Source organism: Passer domesticus, chromosome 2 (assembly GCF_036417665.1).
Source record: "Passer domesticus isolate bPasDom1 chromosome 2, bPasDom1.hap1, whole genome shotgun sequence".
In the NCBI taxonomy this organism is placed as follows: domain Eukaryota; kingdom Metazoa; phylum Chordata; class Aves; order Passeriformes; family Passeridae; genus Passer; species Passer domesticus.
In genome coordinates, this window is record NC_087475.1 from 124,158,547 (window position 1) to 124,181,250 (window position 22,704).

The window sequence follows — 22,704 nt, forward strand, 5'->3', positions numbered from 1 at the left end:
GTACCTTGACCTCTAACCCAGGCATCCATTAGGACCCCATGCCAGCAAGGTGTAGACACATCAACTACAGAGGGAAAGAAGAAAAAAGACACTGTCTACAGCAAGGGATGCATTAATAGATTGAATTCAAACATAGAAAAGGCAATTTTTTTCCTGCTGGGAAGCAGAATCCACAGGAGAATCATCTCAGGCTAAAGAACATGATCTGAAAATCAATAGAGGCTCTATTGTGCTGGTGATGTGTCCGGGAAGTGTAATTTTATATCTTGTTAGTGGATATCTAAGGGAAGTTAAAGCTATTTTGCTTATAATTACTGGATAAATTCTCTTTCATCAGTAGACTATTTTGATATTCAAAGTAAAAGTGAAAAATGGTGGAGAGGCTTCCATCCATCTCATTGTGTTTGGACACAATGAGATGGATTGAAGGCAATGGCTGTTAAGGGTGTTTGGTTGTTTTATTAGGCTGATGCTGTTTCCAGAAGGATTTCCAGCTCTGTTTTTAAATCAGATACAAAAGAGTAATTAAAACTAGAAGGCTTTTTTCCCCCTGTTGTTTTGATTGGAAGAAGACTCTGCACTTGACATTTTTACTATATTAATGCTCCAGACGAACTGTAAACACCATCTACTTTAGTGCAGTGGATGAAGGAATTATGGCTCTTGGTTAAGTTTATCTCTTATTAATGCTGTAGGCTGGATAAACTCAAATGATGGCAGTGATAACTGTACACAGCTCTTGATATAGTTGTGACCTTGAGAAATTAGCATGGAATGTGGTAATATTATTACAGAAGATTCAATTAAGTTATTGATTAAAAACCCCATATAGCTGGCAGTAGGAAGAATACAAGTTAGGGAAGACAAAGGAAGAGTTATTGGTGTACTGCAACTCAGTTTTTCAGTTTCTTTCTGGGAGGAATTCTGCTTTTTTATGACACTTTCCTACTAAATGGATTTTGTGATATTTTTGTTTTTCTTGGTCCTTTGCTTTAACCAGTTAGCTTACTTATTTCTCAATGAAACCACAGGTTTCCTAATTGGTTTGGGGTTTTAGACAATTTTCTCATAAAGTTCAGCATCTCTCTCTCCAGTGTATGCTCATCACTATCTGTGGGATAATCTGTCCCAGCACCCCCTCATGTTATTTCTATTCTCACTACTAAAGTATCTTTAATAATCTGAAAGACAGTCCTACTAAAAAAAAGGACATAGAACAAGTGCAAGGCCTGGTTGCTGCAGAAGGTTTTGCTTCACTGGCATTTGACCTCATGTTGTTGATTGGGGTAAAATATCAAGACAATTAGGACCACCTTCATTTCTGGGTTTTTTTTAGAGGCCTGTGGGATTAGAAGGCTTGATAATAAAACCAGGGCTTGAATAATACTGATTGTTGTAGTATAAAGGCATGAAAGTTCAAAATATAAACCTTCCCCCTGCAGGTTTGAATGTATTTTTTCAGCCTTTAGGAGTGGTATCATTAGTGTACTGTGGATGGGTTTTGCTACCAGCCTCTGGTCCTGCAAGAGCTGTGGTTCCGTGGCTACCCTGGCAGTGTGAAACCACTGCAGCCTTTAGGTGTGACCTCCCAAAAAGTGTGCTCATCCTGCTCTGTCACTCGTGCTGTTTTGCTCTCTGTAAATATCAAACTCAGGAGCTTGTTAGGTCTGTGGGAAACATAAGGCATTTCCTTTCATGTTCTTCTTCATTACTGCTGCAGGCCTGTCTATATGTATTTTTTGCCTGTGTCCACACATGTGCAAATTTTCTGCTTTCTTGCTGAATAGCTCAGAGGTTACCTCCATGATACAGAATACATTTCCCACTTTTCCTTCATCTCTTTCACACAAACTCATTTCAACAATAGAGTTCATTCAACATCTGCTATTAAATTTCTGTTCTCAAATTTAAATGGCTGTCTTAAATCTCATTAATTTGAATAATACATTTTACTAAAATTGGACTCTAAATTCAGCACTATCTGTGCTATGTCGGCTTCCTTATTTCCTCCTTAACCTTACTCATTGGAGGAAAATAGTTGCAGTGGTACTTTGGACACTACTTTAAAGAATACTTTGTTATAGTTGATTGTTGACCCCAGCCATCAGCTAAGCCATCATCACTGAGTTGCTCACTCACTTCCCCCTCTCAGCAGTATGTGGAAGAGAATAAGGCGAAATTTAGGAAATTCAGGCTAAGGATAGTTGATAAGTCAGGGAAAGAGAAACAAGAAAAGGCCAGCAGCCTGATGTCCAGCCAGTCTGAGGAATCACCACCTCCCAAAAGTGCCTTCTGCTTTGGAGTTTTACTGTTGACTATGACATTATACGGTATGGAATATTCCTTTGGCCAGCTGGAGTCAGCAGTTCTGGCTGTGTCTCATCCCAGTTTCTTTCCCAGCCCTGGCCTGCTTGCTGGGAGAGAGAGAGGAGTTAAAAAAACCCAACTTTCATGCTGTGCAAATACTTCCCAGCAGCAGCCCAAACATTGGTGTGTTCTCAAATCTATCTCAATCAGAAATTCAAAACACAGCACCACATGCACTGCTATGAAGAAAATTAACCCCATCTCAGGTAGACCCAGTGAATTGCTGTGACTGGAAGATTACATTTGGATTTTTTGAACTTCTTATCTCTTTTCCACCAGCACGCCTTCCCCCCATAACAGTGGTGTTGACAGGCTTTACCTGTTCAAGCCAAGTTCATGTAAGTTTATTTTAGGAAGTGATGTGTCTCCTTCTCACTCCCTTCCATCATCATCTGTGAAGGAAAGAATGTCCCAGCCCAAGATACTGAACTAAAGTTCAGGTGTGTTTGCAAGGTTATAGAGTGGGTAGATGAAATTAAGTACAGGACTTTTTTGTTCTTTTAACCTTATGAAAACTGGAGGATGGTATCTGCCTGTGGAGCTCCACAATGCGGATTTTAAAGTAGATTAGGTCTACAAATTTCAGACTGAAAAATGTAGCTCATGACACTTCAGCTGGACAAATTGCCATAATAATCTCTCTTCTAATGTGAGCTGAAGTACTTTATATTGGTTCCCAGTCATTTAAAAAGTGGTTTGAACATCCTAGTCAGAAAAAAAAAGGCGCACAAAAAGGCTCACTGTGAAGAAAACCTGACCAGAAAGGATGTTAAATGCAGTACCAGACAATTTTGTAGCACCTCATGTATATTTCTGGTGGCCTTGTGTTTGAGATGTTACAAAATACGGCATTGCTGAAGTTAGTTATGAGAAGTTAGATTCTTTTATTGATTCCCAAGAGAATCTCTCAGCTGTAGTGCTTAATAAGGAGCTGGGCATGGTTTTAAGGGACAGATTTTAGAATATTTTTTCAAATTCATGATACTTGTGCTCCAGATGTAAGAGTGGTTATAGTGGTATTTGTTGTTCCCTTCAAATTTGGGTAGAACTCTCAACTGTAAGATAAAATTATTTTAAGTGTGCCTCTATGCTATTTGCACATTTGAGGTAGGAAACATTTGGAGATATTTGTCTTATTCAATAAAACAAAATGGAACCCTCATGGCCTTGGAAGGAAGCATTAGTCCAGCAGATTACTCTGGTACTGTAACAGTGCAAAATGAATGTTAAAGCACTAAAAATCATTAGTGACAGAGGGCTGTCCTTGTGGTCTACACAAACAAGGGATTTTACTTTAGCTCTGAGATTGCAGCATGTTCATAGTGGTTCTTTCAAATGTGGTACATTATATAGTCCTAAGTGAGTTTGAAAAGTAGTATGAGAACAGGTATCTTCTTCATGCCCTGGTGTGCCTAAAAGCTGTACAGCTTTCACTCCTCATTATGAAATTTTAGTGGAGGTCAAGGCATGTCAAGGGACCAGTGGGACAGGCAGCCTTTCCCATTTTACCTCTAGGATTCAAAGCCAGCCAAATCATTAGCAGTTGCAAGTTGTTACCACCCGGTGGCTGAGCACTCCATGTAAAATTAATTTGGTGGTCTCAGCCCAGTTCTGAGTAAACACATTTCCACCTTACAAATATGATGAAACCTGGTGCTAATTGGCACCCTTGCTAGCAGCTCATCAGAGATGCCAAAATAAATCAAATGTTTCTTTGCTTCTGTTGGTGGTCCCTCCAGGTCAGCAGTGAAAAAGAGTTGATGGGGCAGGATGGAGAAGATGGCACAGCTGTTGCCCTCGGTGTTTTGTGGGCTAGGTCTGCAAAGCTGTCAGTCTGGTGCGCATCTCATGCCAATCTACATGGAGTTATTAGGATTTTTCCACCACTGTTGGGGCACTTTGAGCAGTCTTTTGGCGGTGAACCCCCGAATCCTTTTTACCATCTGTGTGGTTGATGCAGTGATAGCAGAATAGCTAAGTGGTTCAAATGTGGATTTCTGTGGAATATTTAGGAGCTCAGAGGTGCAGCCAGTGTAGGCAGAGCATGCTGCTGACAGGTAGCTATTAATCACTTTTAGCCACTCTTTACACTGCCAGCTGCTTTGTAAATGAGGATTGGCACATGGTAGATGAGTACCTCCTCATTGTCTGAAATGACAGGAGTTTGTACCTTGTCTTTTGTAGTAGCAACTCTGTAAATGTCAGCAACCCCCAATGGAGATAATAGATTTCAAAGTGAGACAGTCTTTTAATGTACAGTAGTACCAGAGAAGTCTACAGGTTTGGGGAAAATAATTATAGGGGGTTATAAAAGAGTTATGAAGGAAAATTCTTTCATGTTACTCATTTTTGTGAGTGACTGCATGGTGAGTAATTTGTTTTTCTTTCTTGGCTATGAAGATTGAAGGAGACAGTAGCTTTCAAGATTAAAATAAATTAATAAATCCAGGTCCCTTTTTGTTTCTGACTTTCTAAGATTCCTCATATTCATCATAACAGGTCTTTCCTCTTGCTGCTCGTCTGACCTGCCCAATGTCCAGAGGTACAGCCCATATAAATGTGACTATTAATAAAGGCAGAAAGCATTGCAGTGGGATAGGACTTGTGATGGAGAAAGCAATTTAATAACTTCCTAACTGACTTTCTGTAATGAAACAGGCAGCAATGACAAGGCAGCAGTATGTTAGTGTTGCCAAAAAAATGGTACTTTCGCTGCCACTGTTCTAATCCTTTCTAATTATAAAGCTAGAGGTCAAATGCAAAGCACACTGAGCATTCTCAGCGCTCTCAATGAAGAGTGTGATTTTGTTTCTTATTATTGGCATGATATCAATTAATACCAATTAAATGTTAAGTATTTATCTCAGACAGCAAATGGTGCATGTTTTCATTCTTGTCAAAGCCTAGGGCTAGATCCTCAGAGGAACAAAATATCTATTCATTAAAGATCAAGTAGTACAATAAGAAGAATTCTTCTGACCTTTTCTTGCATTCAAGAAAAAGTAATCTAGCACTGTAATGCTAATTCACTTAGCTGAATGTATGACAAATATTAAAAGATTGTGTTTGCATTTTATGCTAAGAACATAAGGGCACAGCACTGGCATCATTCATCTGTCCTTCTCAAAGGAGTTAGGGTTTTTTTAGGCAAACAGTAGGAATTAGCTTTCTTTTGTTTTAAATCCTCCAGGTCTACAGAATTCAGCAAACATACCTACACCTGTGAGAACTGTGGCCCCTAAATGTCATTATCTTTAAAATTAATAAACCAAAGTAAGTAGAAAAAGTTTAGACTGCTGACGTGTGAAGTAATAAGAAAAGCCTCTTCTCATGCAAAGCATCATTTGTCTTTAAGTATTGCACTGGTATCTCAGACTGAAGCCTCAGTTCTGTGCTCTGCTAAATCAAAGGCATGATGGCTCCATAAAGGTTATTGTTTTTGGCAATAACTTTTTAATAGCAGAATTACTCTTTTTTTTGCTCCTTGCAGCTCTCCTGTTGTAAAATATTTCCATCCTGATTTAGCTCACCTCAAATCACTACTTGTTTCATCCTTAGAGTATTGCCTTCTGCCAAGATAATGAATTGTAGCAGCTTTTCATATCAAAGGAATGAGCAAAATGCGAAAGAAAATTCAGGATGATACAGGCCTATTTATACCTGGCACTATTTTAACTTTCAAAGCTGGATGAATCTGGAAACATTATACTCCATTTAATGTGCCCCTATCAACCCCACATTACACAGCTCAGAAATCAATCAAATCTTATTTTTCTGGTTGAGAGTTATTAAACAAGTACCCAGAAGTTTCTGATTTTGTGTTGATTAGGGTGAAAAGCAATGCAGGGGGATTGTTATGATGGACAAAGGGAGTGGTGGTCATCTCCTGGTGACATGCATGGGACAGGCCTGTCGTAGCCTTGTCACTGTCACTCTCAGGGCATTTGGTTTGTGAATTCTGTGTGACAGCCACATGTTGGGTGTGCAGTGTGTGTTTGACTTGGGGTTTGTCGATTTGGTTGGGGTTTTTTCCCCCCCTTGCATAGCATAGGTTTTGTGCCTGGCTTTGTCCCTAGCATGAATTCACCTGTCTTAACCAGGCTTTTCCTTTTCACTCAGGTAGGTCTTTGTGGTCTTACTGACTCAAAGAACTCCATGTTGAGTGAAAAGTAGGTCAGAGGGAGACAGAGGCTTTTAAGCCCTGGGCTATGGCTAAAGCCCTCAGTATTACTTGTGGCACCTGCAGTGCTTGGATCTTCATTGCTATAAAAGGAGCTTCTTTTGAGAGAATGGAAATGCAGCTCACATTGGTCTTAAAAGAGAGGGGAACCTGACATGGTGAAAACATGAATGTTTTCAAGAATGCACGAAGAGAAAGCATTGGCTTACAGCCTAGGCTTAGGGAACTTTGAAGAGAAAAGGTGAGTTGAAAAGTTGTGCATAGTTAATATTGAAAGTGTTAATAAAATGGTGTTTTAGAAGGCCAAAATCTTGAACAGTTGATAAAGTGGAACACCAGAGTTCCCATTATTTTTTTCCCCCATAAATCAGTAACTTCAGGCTACTGGAGATTTTCCATTCTCCCCAAATATTTTTGACAATGATAAATTAATGATCTTGAAAATCAGTCAAATATTAGGGTACAATCAGTGATAGAAAGTTTTATATAGAAGCACAATGATGAGTGTTACTCTCTGCATGCTTACATTTCCTTCTTTGTGGGAGGCTGAGCAGATATATCACCAGGCTTGGATTCCCAGTACAGAAAGCTGCTAAGGGGACAAGTTAATAAAACATACATTGCAATGTAACTTGCAGATTCAAGTTTTGGGGCTTAAAATCCTGTAGTATATTTTATACAGCAGGACTTACAGAAGTGAGCTGAGAAACATGCAGTAGCCTTGCCCCAGTTTGCTGGAGCTGCTTCATGACACTAAAAAGAAATAGGAAAGCTTTACAAGATTGTGAGAATGGAAACTGTAGTTCTCTCATTGCAGATTGGCATGGAGCAGTACAGCTTTGCTACACACATTCAAAAAGGATCTCAGAAGAGGTATCTTTTGTAAATCAGTCCTTTCATTCTTTTGCCCTTGAGGGATGGAGAGAGTATTTGGGTTGTGGTAGTATGGCAGTGCTGTGGTACAAGTTGGATAGAGGTGAAGATTTGGGGAATAAAGTAAAGACTAAATTAATCCTTAAGCTTACAGTACCTTCTTCACTTAACCAGGAGCTGCATCTGCCACTTAACATCATAGCCTGCAGTTAACACTGCACTGACTTTAGAATACGTCAGGTTGTGAAGTAGTGCACTTCTGCTGAAAATTCACAGAGAATGGGAGACTTGTTGGCCTACATTTTTAGCAAACCTATTCTTTTATCAGGTGATCCCTTTAACAGAATCTGTTGTATTTCTGTTATGTACAGAGCTGTGAAGAATGTTCACATTAAATTTGGATAATGGGCACAGCTTCTATTTGTTGAAAACTTTAGCTGTAAAGGAGAGAACTGTATAATGGAGAGACAGGGATGTGGTTCACTAAAGACTTTTATCTGATATCCTGGTGCAGGTCTTCTGAACAAAAATGTATTTTTCAGTGATATTTTACAAAGCTTATTAAAAAAGCTATGAAATACCTCAGAAAAAGTGCTTCTGAACTGCATCCATATCCCAATCTACACATAGGCTCTTCCCTCCATGAAATCATAGATTTTTTTGCCTGAAAATATGTTCCTTGTTCTTTCAGTTTAGCACACTTGAGTATGATGTGTAAAACACAGGTATGCTGGTGAGGGGTCTTGGAAACCTCCCACCTCTTTTGGGATTTCTCCTTTCTGAGAGTATTATAAAACCATCTGTAGGGATGTCTGGGTGCCATAAAATATCTGAAGAGCAATGTATGGCAAATTTCAGAACACAGGATACAGGTGGATATACCCTGATATTGCTGGCACCTGTGTGAAGAGCTTATAGAAACAAGGGCAAACAAGAAAAACAGAAGAGCTGCTAACAGCTGAGACTGTTACATAAGTTGGCTCAGGAATAAAGTATGACGTGCATGAACAGCTTGGTTCCCCTCATCCTGTTTCCACAGCAAATCTGTGTGTGGAAGAGGGAGCTTTTGCCGAGTCTCTTCTCTTCTTTTTTTCCTGTAGAGTTAGCCATGGTGACTGTGTCTGAGTACTTCTTTAAAAGTCCTATGAAACAGTGCAGTGGTTTATTGTTGAGGGTTCTGTGACAGTAGTGCACTTATTTTTAAACCAGGATGATGCTTGGTACAAGAGTGCTCTGTCTTCTTCAACACCTTGATTTGGAGTAGAGCTGGGCTTCTGAGAGAACATAGGAGTTCTATCTGGGAAAATATTTTTTCCTTCTCACTGTCAGATAAGGCTGTGAATCTGTTTTTTATTGTTGTCGTTGTTTTGTTTATTTTTCCACATTTTTCTTAACAATTGGAAATCTGGCAGAAGTGGCTGGTAAAATGCATAGAGTCTGTGCAAATACAGTAATATTCCCTGCAAAACACGGTCCACTATCCCAGAACTGGCAGCAATCCTAGAAATGAATACAGACTGGGAGAAGAACTTACTGGGAGCAGCCCTGTGCAGAAAGACTTGGTGGTTCTAGTGGATAAAATGCTTGGGGTTTATATAAAAGAGTGAAAGTGACTTTTAGCACAGACAGATAATGATAGGACAAAGGGGGAATGGTTTCAAGCTAAAAGAGGGAAGATTTAGATTAGAGGTTATGAATAAATTCTAAGAGGATGGTGAGGTGCTACAACAAGCAGCCCAGAGAAGCTGTGGATGTCCCATCACTCATCCCTGGGTGTGTTCAAGGCCAGGTTAGATGAAGCCCTGGGCAACCTGATCTGGTGGGTGGCACCCTAGAGAGGAGTGGAGGAGGTGGTGGGATGTTGGAACTGGATGGTCTCTAAGGTCTCTTCCAACCCAAACCATTCTGTGATTCCATGACTGCTGAAACCGGGCTGGAAGATTTGATGAGAGGATGGAATAGGGACAGCATATGAATCAAACTGGTGCAGGTACATCCTGCATGACCTACAGCAATGGAATTTCAGGATGATGTCCTGTGAGTTATAGTGAAGACTGGACCAGCTGTATCTATAGTGCATGACTCCTCAGAAGTGATAGTTTGCAGTGGGTTAGCTTTGTATTTTCTACCAGGAAACCCTGGCACAGCAAGTAAGCCAAAGTGAGCCCTGTAACGATGGAAAGATGACAATAAGCTGGAGATTAATTCCTATATAAATTGGGAGAGATGAGTATGAAACATTAGAATTCCTCAGACAAGTGTTTCCTTACTAATTCAGTCCCTTACTACAGAAATGTAGGATTTTTTTTTTCTCTGAAGCAGATGAAAAAAGTGTATCAAAGCTGTCAATGTCTCTCACTTTGAGATATAACTTACTTTTCTTCTTTCAGACTCAACCATCTTGTTTCATTGTCAGCTATCTGATAACTTCTATTCTTGCAGTCTCCAGTCCCCTGGCATATCACACTCTTTTTTTTCTGACGAGCAAGCCTGGTGACCGGAGCAGGATCGTGCCACCTTCAGTTCATGGAGTTTCCAGCTGGCAGTCCTGGGAGTGATAGAGCAAACTGATTAGCTTTAAAGGACAGTTCTCTGAGAGTACCCAAAGGTCACTTCTTTCTCCATTTAGAGCACTCTGGGAAGTGATATGTGGTTAGAATTAATGCCAGGGTATTAAAAAAAGGTGGACATGGAAAGGCAAAACCCAAAGAATGCGTCTTATAGAACACAGAAACTTGGGTCACAGCAGGGCTTGTATTATGATTAAAGTATTTCAGAAGGCTGATAGGACTGCAAAGACTAATTGATATTTTAATTAGACAAACCCAAATGAACAACAGGTGTCATCCTAGATATAAGAATTTTATGGAAGATTTCTTTTATTCTTTACCATTCAGAGATTTCAGAGATGTATGAATACTGGCAGTTATCTCCAGGGAGACATTCTCATCTTCAAGCATTTTTTTTATGCTTATTTGTCTTGAATATTAAACAAGTGCCTCTTAGGGATTATCACTCAGCAGCCTTAGCTGGATCAAAACTGTCTAGACTATGACAATGCACTGTATCTATCTTTGGAGATTTATTCTTTGTTTTTTTCTGCCTTTTTCTGTTGCAGTTTCAATGCAATGCCTTTTTATTCAGATAGATTGCTTAGGAACAATGGAAAGCAATATAGAGCTAACATAGAACTCCCAACTTGTTTGTTTTTTCCTCTTTTATGATGTTGTCAAAATCAGCAAGGTGGCTTTAGTCACAACCTTTGACACAAGTGTCCTCAAGCATAAAAGAACACCAGCAAACGTGTTCACAAGGGGATCCATTCACTTCTTACTGTTCTTTTTGATGCCTTCTGACTCAAGCAGTATATCAATAAATCTGGGAGTTGCTGCCCTCCAGACTAATAAGGCTAAAGGCCTGGGATTGCTGCAAAGCTCAGTACAGGGCTTCTCTAAACATCCATCCCTTATTGATATTGATATCATGTTTGCTTTGGGTAGGTTTGTAATCATGGTGAATGATTTACAAACTCAACATCTGCTTTAGAGGAGAGGAAATCAGCAGTAAGATGCAAGCAAGCATGGTGGTCTTGTACTCAGAAAAGCTGCCTCAGTCATATTAGACTCTGAATGCAATAGCTTATATTTTTCAATTAAGTTGGACCAATGCGTTTAAGCAAAATGTATACTTCCCCCCCCAAAGGTGTAGCCTTATGCCATGTATCTGGAGAGCTATGAAGATGTGTTGGTATCATGTGCATCAACATCATTGAAACCTGCATGTGATGCAGAAATTATATTCTTCAGCTTGTTTGTTCCATTTTCAACTTGTTTCTTCAGGAATGTGTATCATAGAAAGACTTGACTTGGAAGGTACTTTTAAAGACTATTTAAGTCCAACCTCCCACCTTTCAATAGTCCAAGCTGCTTGAAGCCTTCATCAGATAAGCCTCTTCCACCTCTGGGATCTGAATTATTCCTGGATGAACGAATGACTTTGGTATTTCCTTCAGTTTCTGTGAAATTGTGTCAGCTATTTATTCAGTGTACTTCTCTCTTATAGCACATTATCTGTTGTTACAGCTTAATGCATTTGTTGAGTATTAAAAATAACATGACAAACACTTGGCATCCTCACAAATAGTTGTCTTCAGCTAGTCTGTTTATGCTACTGTGTGATTTGTCTTCTTGGTCATATAATACTGGATTTTCTCGCCAACTTCACAGTTAAAATAGTGTAAATTGGAAAAAGTAATCTGACAAAGCTATTTGGAATTTTTTCTTATTGATAGGGTTTTTTTTCTATGATTGTCCTAAAGCATGCAAGGAATTTTTTTCTATCTACTCTAAAAATTTGGTTACAGTATTAAAAAAAAAATCCAACCAACAAATAAAAACACTGAGAAAATAATTGGATTGAGAATCTACTGCTAGAGTTTGTGTATGTTGATTTCTCATCTACAGTGTTTCAAATCTTTATCAGGTCTTTTGCATACTGGTAGAAGCATATAATTATGAATTTGGTACAGAAGTGACCAGAGTGTGTGTCATGCATTTCTTTATTTTTGGACAACTGGCTTTTGGGAGGGGGGAAAAGAAAAGATATCAAAATCATGTGTGTCTTCTGTGTCCCAGTATCTAGAGTGCCCACCCTAAAGGATTAAAAGGATAATTTACAGAGTAGCCCTACAAAGGCTTTCCTGTACTTTTGCCTATGATTTAAAAAAAAAAAAAGGCAACCCTCAAAAAGCTTCATCAGAAACCTTCAGATCCATGTGGGTTGCCCAGTCCTGTTACTAATCAAGTGTCTTTCTTATTTGCAGCTTCTCTCAGGAAAAAAATCATGGTCATGTTTAGTCTTGAGATCAGAAAAAGCTGTTGAGTTTTTTTGTGCACCACTACTTGTTCTGCATTAAATGGCTTAATTTTTGGGAAGGGCTAAGCACCCACTGCTTGGGAAGCAGGGTGCCTTTTAAGATCAAACAATGGGCAAGCAAAAGAAATTTATTTGCAGGGATCTCAAATGGAAAACAATGTGTACTGAGAAGATTAACACAGTAATAACCAGATCTTGATTGTGATGTAACAGTGTGAGATTTGATGTTACTGCATGGTGATACACTTCATTTCTGGTCTTCAGCAGGGAATTTTTAATCAAAAATTACCCCTGTGAATTCTTAATAGGAAAGAAATGTTGTTTGCTGCAGGCTGATGATGCCTCTTAGTAGTGGATAGTGGCTCTAATTCCAAGGACACAGGATAAACTCTTTTGGAAGAGAAAGAAATAAAGAAAATATCACTATTACAGATTTCCAGGTGATGCTAACACATACCTGCATGAGTGGATTTATTTGAAATGTATATGTGTAAGCAGTGTTGTGGACACAGAAAAGAAGTAGTTGTTATTTTGGCTTCCATCAGCTTGATTATAATGAAGGTAGCATGAGAAGTGAAGCAGTGTTGTAAGTCCTCATTCATTACCACTGGACTGAAAATGTTCATTCACAGAGCTTGAGAGATCAAGAGAACCTTTGAATTTTGGTTAATATCTCATTACAATAGTGTGTTACATATGTTATATGTAGATTGTTATATATAGTGAAATACTATATAATTAAATACTGTCTAATGTAGTTTTTGCAATAGCATGAAAACTTCAGTATAAGTGCAGTGGAGAGTATAACCTAACCCTTCCCTTTTTGTGAGGATTTGGTCAGGATAAGCAAAACCACAAAAAACAAGCCTTAAAATACAGAAAGTTAAATGTGTGTTTTCCCAGAACACTGCGTTATCTAAATGTATAATTAAATCATACCCTTATATTGTTTAATAACTGAAAAAGGGGTTGATTTATGTTGAAAATAAAGATCAAAATACTAGAAAGATAATGCAGGACACTAGGAGATAACCCTGAGAATTTGTGGGTCCTTCATGATTGGAAGAGTTCAAGCTCAGTTTGTTTTGACTTTGGGCAACCTGCAAGATGCCCCTGCCATGGCAAGGAGATAGGATAAATGATCCTAAAGCTCTCTTACAAACCAACCCATGACGCAGCTCCATAATGTGGGGAGAAAAAAGACCCTTTGAAATGTAATCTTTAAATATTTTACTCTTTAGTGCTGAAGTATAAGTTATAACTGGTTATGATAAAGTTAATATTCTATAGGGTAGATATTTATTTAAAAAAAAATTTATTTCAAAACTGCTTTTAAGTTTTATGTTGCTAATACCAAATTTAATGCTGTGCTATTGTGTTATTCACACAATTGCCAGTACTTAAACAGAGCTTTTGCACCCTGCCATTTATATTTCTGTTTTGTAGCAATGTTCCTGAATGTTTATCCATTTGTTTCTGAAACCTTAATACATCTTCGTGATTATTGTTGGTGGCATTACAATCGTTGAGTGCAGAGAAATCTATTCAGCACCTGCTATAGCAAAAGAGTAAGTTTACTTTCAGTTTTTTGGATCTTTGCCAGGCTTCAGCCATTTACACTTCAGTTTTGGCTGCCAAGCATAAGTCTCAGGTAATTTCTAAGACAGGGAGAAAAGTCAGGATGAAAAAAAAGGCAATAAAGGGAGGTAAAAATTGCAATGAATACTTGGGCAGTTTTCTTTTGATTTAGGAAGTGAATGTTGTCCTAAATTAAATATATCTCCATCTATCCATATGTGTTTGGATATGAATCTGTGTATAAATATCTCTACATTTTTCTGTTGAATCCTAGAACTGATGTGCTGATCTGAATGGCTGTTCCAATCTGCTGTGTGAGTAGCAGCTATTCTTAGGGCTTGGTAATTAAGATCTAATAATTTTGTCATTATCCAGGTACATTACCTATGGGTGTTGGGGATTTCTGCTTTGTGTGTTTTTTTCCTTCCTGCAGGGGTAAATTAGGAATAAATGAGCAGAGATCTACTATCAGGCCTTTAGTGCAAGATCTAATACCTATGTATTAAGCAACCCAGGAGTTGCATTATAATGTGTGGATAAGAGTTTTCTAGATCATGTTATATTATCTGGTAACAAATAAATATTTTCTGTTAGCTCTCAACATTTTCATTTCAAGTAGCCCTTTTCAAGTTCTACTTCAGGTCTATCAGTAAAGGAAAGAATAAATACACAGTTCTTAAAGTCTTGCAGCTTTCTCAGCCATGAGAAATCACAAAAAGGTGGTGTGGAGATAAATCAGGTGATGAGATGTGCTTAGGGCACCCAAAGATGTCCTGGACTTCCAGATGCTTGCAATCAGAGCAAATGTGTATTTGAAAATATGATCAACACCAAAAGATCAAGTAATATTAAAAGGCAGGACCAGAGAAGTGTTTTAAATAGAGAATCATCCCAGACCTCAGAGGCTGAGTTCATGCTGTTCCTGCTTTGCCATGGGACACCTGGGCAGTAAATACTGCTGTGAAGGAGTGTCATCCCTTAGGTAATGCTGACCTAGAAAAGAGAGCAGCCCATTTGTGAGGTAATAGAACAAGCACTGCCCGTGCCTAGGATTTCAAAGTTTTACATGTGTTGAATATAATGCTGAAGCAGACAATGAGGATAGCAGCCTGGAGAGGAAAAAAAAAAGAGCTGAAAAAGGTTTTGAGGCAAAAGCAAGTACAGAGGAAGAAATGATGTGCAGGTCAATTCTAATACATAACTCCTATTGCTGTTGTTCAAGTAGAATTTTATACTGCACTTTTAAGGTGGTAATTTTAAAATGTTCCTCTCTCTCCTGCAACAAATGGATTATTTTTTACTGTTTTAAAGCAGTGTGTTTGTCAAGTGAGAGTCCTTCTGTGAATTTTTTTAGGCACCCTAATAAGAGATCACTATCTAATTAATTTTCTGCTCTGAGTTGGATGTTTTTGTGTTCAGTTATTAGTATTCCCCTCTCTAAACAGTACTCATAATTACAATATTCCTCAAAGACATAGCTTCCAGTCACCATTTATGTGCCAAATATTCAGTGTTATTTTGGGGCCTGAGGTGCAGTAAGATACAGTTGTCATATGTTCTTTGTTGTAGTTTGTGCAGATGCTGTCCTACCTTGCTTTAATTAGGGATGCATGAAGTGAGACAGCGAATGTTCACAAGACTGAGTTTTAAAGCTTTTAAGTGCTTGACAAGTTTGTTGTGGTTTTTGGTTTGCTTTTCCTTGAGGAAGAAAAATTTCCCTACCCTCTCATTGATGGCTGTTGCTTGGAGTAGGTGTTGTCCTTGTCACCATCATTTGGGGCTGGATCTTTATTGCCTCTGCGTCACATCTTGGAAACACTGGGCCATCTTATTTTTGACTCTCAGGGCAAAATTACAATAAAAGGCACTCCTGTCCTCATTCTGTTATATTATTGCGTCAAAAGCTTTGATATCTGTATGCTGCCCTGATATTTTCCCATTTACTTCCAAAGAGTAATTGATCTGTAGCTGTCTATTTTTCAGATTTTCTGCAGGTCATACTACATCGATCTTGGTTCATTTTATGTTTATTCTAGGTCCTAAACATTAGGTTCCTTCTGAATTGTCTTTTGACTATGTAATGGCTGGGTGAGTGTATTTAATAGTTTTGCTTAAGGGCTTGAGCTCTGCTCACTGACTACAGCTGGAGTGTAATAAATAAATCCCTAGTACCATGGTACAGTTAGGGATGATGTTATTGCTTTAACTGTACCGCTCTCTTTGTGGTAATAACATAATCAAGTTTAAACAGATACATCTTCATCTTGTATCTGCATAATTCACTATTTTTTTTTTTCTTTCTTGCAAAATTTTTTGCTGCCAGTTTCTGTTTCTGGCCACTTTGTTGCCAGAGATATGTACACATGGCTCAGTATCATGAACCCTTTGCTATTGAATTCTCAGCCATTCTGCCTGCATGAAAGTTCTCATTATTTATAAGGAAAGGAATAACTTTCAGCTTTTTGTCCTAACTCGAGTGCATTACATTGACCAAGTCAACTTTTCACTAACTTTGTGGGTGTTATGACTTCCAGAGTAGCAGGAACCTCAAGAACCTGCCCTATATTTTATTCATTCTCTTTAGGTTTCCTGCATTAGTGGAGCTGTGGGGAGGGTGCCAGTGGAAAGAGAAAAGTTACTCAGTTTTAGAAACTGAAACTGCTGTTGGTGGAAAAACTGGTCAAGTTTTAAGTAATGTGGGGATTGTTATTTTCTATATCAAAACAAAGGAGGAAACCAGAGTAATTCAAACTTTCTTTTGCAAACAGCACCTGTTGTGCTGTCATGACACTTGCATGACAGTGTCTCCTGTTGTTGGTCTAATTTTATAGCAAAATCAGTGGTATCACTAGTTACTGTGAATGGAAAGGATTAACCTAGGGCATCTTTTGTTTTAAATCTGAAAAGCTCTAAAGGGAAGGAGATAAGGAAAGGCCTTAAAGGAATAAAATTGGTAACAGTCTGCATTTAATGGCTTTCCATAACTCAGTAGCCAAATCAAAAAAGAAAAGATGATACTGAGTACATTGGAATTTAATGAGGTGATTTTAAGCAGAAGGCTGAGAAAGATGATATGAGGTCACTCTCTGAAGCCATGGAGAGGAGCTGTTTGGTAAAACTTGAATTTGTGAATTTGTGGTATCTTAATTTATATGCAAAATATCATATTAACATCCCCCCCCACCAAAAAAAAAAAAAAACAACAAAAAAGCCCCAAAAAAACCCAGTGCATGCCAAGTACTTTAATTGCACCTGAAAGTATGGAATGGTTTGTGCTGACATTATTTTAATAAAATACCTACATGTTTATTCTGAACTATGGGCTCTGAGCCAGGTGGAAAAAGCCCACCATGCAATTTATGGCCCTCTTGCAACCCCATTTTCAGTTCAAACTGTGACACTGAGTCTTCCACTCTTAATATTTATGGTGGAGTCTTCATATAGCAACAAAAGCAAAGAAAGGATTTAAAGGTTTTGCCAGAAAGATAATCTTCCTAGGAATTAAATCTAGGAAGCTGTTGCAGGAAGGTAACAAACGTAACATCATTATTCATTTCCATTTCAGTTGCTAATGATTTTCATTGTTTGTAAGCACCTGTTTAGGAGATAATGAGAGAAATAGTTGATGTGTCTAAATATCTGAAGATCCATTACAGTTTTGTCACTCTTTATCAGCATTCCTCTGCAGCTTTTGTCAGGCCTGTCAAGCTCTTTTTGGGAAGCTGACATGAAGGGAGGCATGGGCTGCTGTCATTCTCTGGAACAAAATTTGCCTCTGCCCACTTTGTTTCTCTGTCCAGATGATTTTCTTGCTGCTCACAGTCATTAACAATTTATTAAATTCAACCTTATTTTAAATTCAGAGTAGATTATTGGTTTAGAAAACAATTATGTTACTGGAACTTTCATGGCAAAAAACTTGTATCTGCACAGGTTTTTATCACCTTTGCTAATAGACTTTACAAAGAGACATTGAATCATAAAATGATGCTTTTTCTGTAGCCTTTCTCTTTTTTTGATACCAGTTTCCACACTGACAGTACTACAATAATGTCTTCAACAAAGGGAAACAAAAGCCTCTCTCTCTTCCTTTTTACTCTTCTTGCCCCATGGCTTTTGCTTTTTAATGTGGATACAAATGTTTAATGGGGTATTTAAGAAACACAGTGATAGCTTAAGTATTATTTTCATTGGTATTCTAATCTTTCCAACATTTTCAGCTCTTGAAACCTTATCTTTTGTGCAGCTTTCCATGCAGTATTCCTGCTGGATTGAATGCAAGTACAAAGCTTTACCCAGTCAGATTGGATGTACACTGACACTTGCAATCAAATGGAAATAACTCACTTGCTAAATTTGCCTGCATGATTGTTTTTCACAGGAAGATGTGTGTGCAAATATCTTGATTAAATTCAGGTATCTCATGCCAAGTTTGGAAAATCTGGTGCTGGGAAAAAAAGTAAATTTACATTTAAATGCTCTTCTGCTACAAGTTAAATTCCATTTTAGCCCTGTCAACAAAAATTAAGCTTATGTATACAGAGGGGTAGTCTGATAGATTTACAGGCAGGTATGATGCATATGACTTTGAATGTGATGATAGTTAATGTTGTCTGAATAGCAGATAATTAAGTTACAGACTGAAGCCTTGGGAACATGATTGTTGTTATTTAAAAGTTGCTAAACTGAGTTTCCCAAGTTTGAGATGAAAAAGCTGCCTTTGATTAGTGAGCAGATCATTTTATAGGCAAAATACATGAGATTTGCAGCATATAAAACAAAGGCTCAGAACCCAAGGACTTACAAGAGTCTCTGTGGAAAGCAAGTTGCTCAAGTTACAGTTTAACAGGTTGGTGTCTGGAGGTGAATTTAAGTGGAAATGAAATATGTCCTTCTACAGGACAATTCAGGTCACCTGTTTTGTTTAGGCTGTTGGTATAAATATTTCTTCACTAATACCCCAAGTGCCTTTTTCTGAAGGGATCTGCCAGGTTCTGTCCCTTCAGTGGAGCGAAACAACAAATAAAGAGATGCCACTGAGACAATATATTCATAGAATAACGGTAAAATCTATACTCATCTGTTTCCCTGGCTGTGCTGGTTTGAGCTGGGGTAGAATTAATTTCTTTCCTGTGGCTGGAATGGGGCTGTGTTTGGGATTTGTACTAAAAAGAGTGCTGATGATATGGAGAAGATTTTTAAATTTTTTTCTGAGCAGCACATGGTAATAACTATTAGTCAGCTAACTTGGGCTGAATTCAATGTGTTCATGTGAAAAACTCCTTTGCCCTTCTAAGTAGGCAGGCAAATGTAATTTATCAACCAAAATGAATTTCTCATGGAAAATATGAGAAGAAACAAATACGTTCTTATTAACTTATGTACAGCTAATAAGCATGCAAACGTTGGGACATGGTTACAGAAGGGAGCCAAATTTTTTTCCCCTCAAATACTTGATTTTTTTTTTTTTTGGTTACTACACTTTGTCTTGTAGTAGCATTAGGGCCAGTTGTGGCAGGTTTTGTGTTCTGCTTTGCAAACTCAATGGCTCATTTTGCAATAAACCACTGGATATTTCCATGATAGACAAGAAGCAGCTTGGATGTTGCTGTCCCATTCACTTCAGTCAGCTCAAACCCATTAAACTGGTGGTTGTTAATGTAAATTAGAAAATAGCATATTATTGTACTTTAAAATAAGCGTGTCAATCAAGTGATTAAATCCCAGGAAAAAAATAAATGCTGAGATGAGATGATACTATTTGATGAGTGAGAAAATTAAGCAGTTGCAAATAGTATTTGAGCTTTTCTAATAAACTATGTATGCAGATTAATTACACGTTTATAGACTGAAAGCAGTTATTACATGGACAGAGATTGTGAAGATATAATTAATATTGAGTTTTGCTTTATCTTTCTCAGACTTGTCAGTAAACCAAATGCAAAAAATGTTAATCAAGTACTTTTGCTTGGTAAATGTGTTCCTGTATTTTATGTACAGTGAATATCCTTTTTAGATTTGAAATTCATTCTTCCTGCAGGCACAAACCTTTTGGAATTGCTTATTTTCCTGACATAAAAAGATAAGTGTACTCAGTATAGCACAGGCTGATTATTACCATCTAATTTGTTAAATACATCTGAAGCATCCTGAAGGAAGATTTTTCTGGGAAGAAAAATCCCTGTGAGTGTCAATTGCACCTTTTTAAGCCCTCAGTGGTGATGGTTGTTTCATTCTGGATAAGTTATTGAATAGAGATTCTTTTTTTTGGTTGATGTCAATACAAGAACATGGATTGCTGTTGTTCTTCTTTATATTTTACCTTGTATTCCCTTTTTTGTACTGGAAGAAGTGAGGGTGAATCAAACAGTTCACTTATGACAGGAGGTATTCAAAGTTTCCTGTCAAGTCCTTCTGAAAACACTGAGGAAAAGCACATGAGTTGTGGATTGGTGTGCATGGTTACCTTGTGACTGCATAGCTATTTGAGCACTGGGAATTTTTAGTTCAACTAAACTGAAAAAACCCTAAAATTATCATTTTCAATGACAGATATATCAATATAATGCATTTGTGGTTTGATAACAGCAAGGAGTGATGGAAGTGATGCCCTGTTTACATCCAAAGACAAAAAAAAAGGATCATCAGCCCCAAAGAAATTTGCATATTTATAGAAATTTATTTCTTAAAACCATTGTAGTGTACAGGAATTACGTCCTCTATCATTTGGTGTTGTTTTCTTTGGGGCTGATGTTGGCACAGCTGGCAGAAGGCACCAAGAGCAGAGCATGGGATGCTTCCAGTTTACTTTAGACTTTCTTTTTTCTCCCCAGTATCAGTGTTTGTCTTGAGAGAGTAAGGATTGGAAAGGCTTGATGATGAAAGTTAAAAGTGTGTTTTCATATGTACATAATTATTTACAACAATACTAAAAAGTGCTGTAAATATAAAAATGCTTTTACAGAGAAGAAAATCTTAATGTATTCTTCTTCTTGAATTTTCTTTGCATTATCAAATAGCTGCATATTTTCTACTCCCTTTTGATCAATTTTGCCAAAACAAAAGTAATATAAAGAAATCCTTTGAACTCAAAGATCTGACAGAGGCTTACTCCTTCAAATGCCTAATTTTTAATCTATTAATTCTAACTCAAAAAGGAATCCAGGAAGATTTTCATTATAAATCCAGAAGTCTGTTTTGGTCTTTCTTCCTGGTGTTTCAGCAAACACTTCTTTTCCTAGACAAATATTTTCTAAGATAATATTACTTGTAACACCCTGTTGCCAGTTCTGCCTCCTGTATTTTTACAGGGCGAAGGAGAGATAAGGATGTTTTAGAGCAAACAAATTTGGCCCTAGCAATTAATTCATGCTTCGTGACAAGTTTTCTTAAAGCTGTCATCGTGGTGTAGTGGCCCTAGTCCTTTGGGTTTTGGTTGAGTAGTTTTTTGGGGTTTTTTGTTTAATTTTTAGTTGGGAGTGATTTATGTGATGAGATTATTCATTCTGAAAATTCACCTGAGTTCAGATTGCACAGTAATTTGAATTTAGAACAGAAACTGCATAGATTTCTTATTAAATAGGTGTTTTGCAACTTCAAGAAATGGTTAGCCTTTATGGTATGGGTATAAGCTGTACAGGCATTATTTCTGTTGATTCACAGCTGGAAAAATAAGTTTCCAGGGGTTTTTGTGTGTAGGGTGCTTTTTTTTCTTCATAAACCCTATATTATTTATAAGGGCAAAACAACCTCTTGTGTTGGGTTCTTCCTGTTCATCTTCTGTTTTGAGATCAAGGTCTCCCAACCTGTTACAAGAAAATTCAGTTTTGTACTGTACAGTAGCACAGCACTGAAGTGTTGCTTTCAGTTGAGCATGTCTAAGTTGTTCTAAAGAGATCCTATCCTATGAATAACACCTCTGAAATTTGTAAAGTGTCATCCACTGAAACTGGGTCTGTGGTGGCTGCCAGAATCCATGAATCCTGGAGCCTTCCTGACACTGCCTGAGTTGCTCTGTCAGCAGGTTGAACGTGGACACACATTTGTCTTGGGCTCAGCCCTGTTATGTTTGGGTGTGCAGAAAATACTGTAAGGTACCCTTAGGGTCAGTGAGTTTTGGACAGTGATGGATTTCAGCTCTGAACTCCTTGGGAGCTGTGGGTTTATCCCTGGTCGTGCCAGGGATGGATAATTCTCAAAAACAGGTATTAAGCAGCATGAAAGAAACAGCCTAAAAAGGTGAACTGGAGCAAGGTTTCATAGCAAACCTGCTGTGTCCCAGTCAGGTTCCTGGCACCAGAGCAGACCCAGCTTCTGTGACAGGAAGGGTGGAGAAAAGTCTCCTCCCTCAGGCAACTCTTTGGCAGTATTGGAAGTTTTTTAGAGCAGAGCTGCTAAAAATAGTGGCCATGGGAGGGCCACAGGATTAACCAGCAGTTAGAACAAGATATTAACTTTTTTTTTCCCACATCACAAAAAACTGGTATATACACAGCTCATGGAGTAGGGATTTTGTTGGATTAGGTCGGTAGGTGGAGAGGAAGATGTTATGACAAAAGGAGTTTCTAGATACTCTAGAGGATATGGGGAAAAAATTAGGTAAAACCAGAAATAAGAATATTTTGCAACACTGACTTAAGTAATATTTCATGGGTTAGGTGAATGCCACTGAAAAGAGAAAAGGAATGAAACCCAATATCACATCACATTGCTGGATGTGAAGTCCTATGAGTATTTATGGAGGTGCTTGTTTCCCATTTACAAATAGCTATGAGTTCTGGCTCCAAAATAACACCCCGAAACCACCACTACCAAAAAACCAAAACAAAAAA

General features: G+C 38.0%; 3 long non-coding RNA genes across 5 annotated transcripts in view; all 3 read left to right on the top strand.

Moving 5' to 3' along the window:
- LOC135295043 (uncharacterized) overlaps positions 1-22,704 on the top strand; it is a 332,142-nt gene that overhangs the window by 17,570 nt on the left and 291,868 nt on the right. The gene's annotated exons all lie outside the window — the stretch shown is intronic.
- The window catches only part of LOC135295045 (uncharacterized), a 111,868-nt gene that overhangs the window by 16,277 nt on the left and 72,887 nt on the right, over positions 1-22,704 (top strand). The gene's annotated exons all lie outside the window — the stretch shown is intronic.
- Positions 2,243-5,639, top strand: LOC135295044 (uncharacterized). Its single transcript, XR_010357093.1, has 3 exons — positions 2,243-2,807; positions 4,867-4,909; positions 5,558-5,639. It is a non-coding gene; the product is annotated as an uncharacterized LOC135295044 (long non-coding RNA).